Source organism: Henckelia pumila, unplaced genomic scaffold, assembly GCF_033568475.1.
Source record: "Henckelia pumila isolate YLH828 unplaced genomic scaffold, ASM3356847v2 CTG_461:::fragment_3, whole genome shotgun sequence".
NCBI lineage: Eukaryota > Viridiplantae > Streptophyta > Magnoliopsida > Lamiales > Gesneriaceae > Henckelia > Henckelia pumila.
The window spans coordinates 15,367,717-15,371,248 of NW_027331831.1; the positions used below are offsets into that span (position 1 = coordinate 15,367,717).

General features: G+C 30.8%; 1 long non-coding RNA gene across 1 annotated transcript; it reads right to left on the minus strand.

Moving 5' to 3' along the window:
* Positions 1 to 575: 575 nt before the first annotated feature.
* On the minus strand, positions 576 to 2,976 carry LOC140871415 (uncharacterized). Its single transcript, XR_012147706.1, has 4 exons — positions 2,917 to 2,976; positions 1,991 to 2,057; positions 1,834 to 1,885; positions 576 to 646 (listed from the first exon to the last, which is right to left on the minus strand). It is a non-coding gene; the product is annotated as an uncharacterized lncRNA (long non-coding RNA).
* Positions 2,977 to 3,532: the final 556 nt, after the last annotated feature.

A 3,532-nucleotide genomic window follows, 5' to 3' on the forward strand; every position in this document is an offset into this window, starting at 1 on the left:
TTAATTCACAAATTTTCAATATTATAAATCACTCAAAATTCAAAAATTTGTAAAATAAAATTTAATATAGAGTATTCCAATATTATAAATCATTCAAATATAAAAATAATCGAATTCTAAATTAATGAACACTTAATTTGGGAATATTTAGAGTTTAGTATTTAAATTCTAATATTCTTAAATGAATAAGGATTAAAATTGAATTAAATCATTTTTCCGGGAACTGAATTGCAAATAGCCAAAAGTTCAGGGACTAAAGTGCAAATATGCAATATATATCTAATTCTCTACTTGAATTATCTCTTTTTCACGTGGAAAACATCAGAAGAAAAGGGTAGAGAGGCAGTACACGGCTGAAACCTTTGGACGCCATTTTTGTCCCGTTCAAGCTCCGATAACTTGCGCTCCGGTTGTCAGAAATTCCAGATAAATATATATCTGCGATCACCGCTTCGAGACCTTCGTTTTGGTACAAATTTCATTCATATTTCTCAGACTTTATTTGTATGTTGAAGATGGAAATTTATGATTTTAAGATATAAGATTAATCTCGAAAAACTTTGATTCATTCCTTCAGCACATGTTAGCGTCCCAAGCTTTCATAAAAGCCGCAACAATCTCTTTTCATTTAAATTGTATCTCCATACTGTAAACTATTAAAAATAAAAACAAACATAAACAAATATGAATAGATTAAAATGAAAAGTAAAAGCAAACACATATTTGGCAGCAAAGAACATGAACTACGAATTACGAAATTCAAGCCACAAGTTGCTAAAAATGAATGGTTGAACAAATTATAATAGTTGAACAAACTACATTCCTAATTGCAACCCCCTTACTTTATGCATTAAATAACAATCAAATCAGAGGCAATACAAATTTATTTGATATACTAACAAAGTAACAATGACTGGGATGTATGCAGAACACCAAATAATCCACCCTTGTTAATAAAAGTAATGAAAAGTGTTCCATACCCAAGCACAAAAATCACATGTAAACTAAATTTCCACATGCCATGTATTCAAAAATATTAATCGGAAGAATTTTTTTTTTTATTTTCCTTTTTATTCATCATAATTTTCTTGCATTTATACAGAAATTCTGACCAGATAATAGAAATTTATCATATTGGCTTTCTTCACAGACCATATGTGCAAGAATTTATCCAATGATCCACTGGCCAGATACTCGTCATTTGGGCTAAATAATGCAACGAAATAAAAAAGATCCCTGCAATATTCGGATTGGTGGACATTATAGTGAGTAGAACTAAACACTAGCTCTATTCAATGAAGTCAAGCTCTGTAATAAGTGTTTTATTTTTGGGTTTGTCATCAGGTTCAAAGTCTTAATTATCCCACCAAACTTAGTAAAAGAAAAGTAATGGTTTGAATGTGAGAGATTATAATGTTTGTCAAACCCTTTTCTTGTTTTATAGGATCATTACGCACGAGAAACACTTCTATGGTTTTATGTAAAATTCAGACATAGTTCCATATGGTTTTGTAAATTTTATATATCTAAACGCCAAACCTGTGGCCATTTAATCTGTGGAGAAGACACCCAATGTCCACTTTCCAGATCTTTATTGTTGAATCAAATTAAAGGAGGCACTACAGATGCAAGGGAATATAAGGTAACAGTGTATGTGAAAAAATGTAATGTTATTTGTACAACGCATTAAGTTAACTAAAAAATGTACGAACTGGTCATAACTCGTGATATTTTGCAAATTGATTAACATGACATAAATAATATTTACAAGTCCATTATGCCAATGTACGTAATACAGAACACAGAAAACGATGGATGAGCTTCAAGTCATACCTTGGCACGTTCTGTCAAATCAAGCAAGCAGGATTTCTGTTTGGCCTAATTACTGTATAAATGATTATGTGAAATTATGATAAGGTAAATTAAGTTAACAAAAACAATTAAACGACTGCAAATTTGGTTGGGACAATTAAACGACTTCAAGTCATACCTTGGCAAGTTCTTTCATAATTTTTTATATAATCGATAATGATGCAACAACCACTCCGCCATTTCACCTGAAAAATAAAAAAGAACAAAAACTTTACTACAATGTGTTTGACTTCAATTCAAAGATTGTACACATAAGCTCATTCTTCTTTATAATTACTGGTCCAAGCCACTAGCGTAATCATGATCTCCACTCTGAAAATAAGATTTCTAACATCCCATAATTTATAATTAGTTTCAAATTTGGCATATAATTTCCAATTCAAATATGTATACAATATGAGAGGACACTCGAGCACATCTAAATGGCAAAAATAAAAATAAAAAAAATTAACTTTAAAGTAACATTCGTTTCCTAGAACGAAGCATCTTGATCATGTACTACTTTCGTTTCTTTTTTTTTATGTGAACTCTATTTACTAATTGTGGCCCAAGTCAAGAAGCCTTAGGTTTCTCAAACAGAGAAAAAAAAATTTAAGAAGATATATAAACTGTTCAAGAATTATAAATTTACAAGAAAAAACTTGAGGAAAAAAATCTTTAAGAAGAGAGAATAAAAAAGATCATGACATATAAAGATTAAGATTATTGGCTTGAAAGCTATTCTCATTTTAATGGTTCCTCGATTCGATTTCCCACCATGCATATGTTTCGGATTCACTCAAAATAGCAAACTTCAAATTCTGATAGGTACTCCCTGTTGCATGAAGTTGAATAATTTACAAAACACTTAAAAGCACCAACTTTCAAATTATTAATGAAACACCATCTCAAAAATTCCAAAAAGAAAAAATGTGATTCTGAAACACAAAAATGTGTTGATTTGGATCAGTGGGAAATATAACTCACTCTTTCTTTAGTTTATTTAATCAAAAAAATCTAACGATAACAAGAAAAAAAATGTAAAAACTGGATTATCGTACTAACATTGAGCATGCCTCATTTATCGGTGAAAAGTGTCTTTCCTGTTCATTTCCAGCAATATAGCTACAAAAAAGAAATTAAGTTAGTAACTAAGTTGATGAAAATGCAGCATAGAACATAAAAAGTGAGACCCTTATACGTACACTGTACCAGAACATTTGCCCTACCACGCCACATCCTTTAGTTTCTTATCTTTCATTTTGTCAATGACCCCACCTCCTAAAACAGCTATGGGCAACTCAGTCCTCCAACCATTTGTTTAGATTTACCAGAACCTTGTAACATGCAAGGAATGACAATATCAGTTATAGGACATTACACCTAAAAATTTTTAACAGCCGTACTCATGTTCTTCGAAAAACATTAAGCACTACTCTGTAATAAAAAATATGTCTACAATGAGAGCAAATTAAAATTCCAAAATACAAAAATAAACAACTATGTGAATATGTGTTTACTATTCAAATAAAGGGGAATTAGTTCTCAGAAATCCAATCCAACCCATCTGAGGCCCATAGCACAATACTGCAAAACACCGCTGAGAACACAAGTATAACATGAAAACTTAAATTAACTGACACGTTAAATCAAATATCAAGTACACACCAATGCGGCGCAA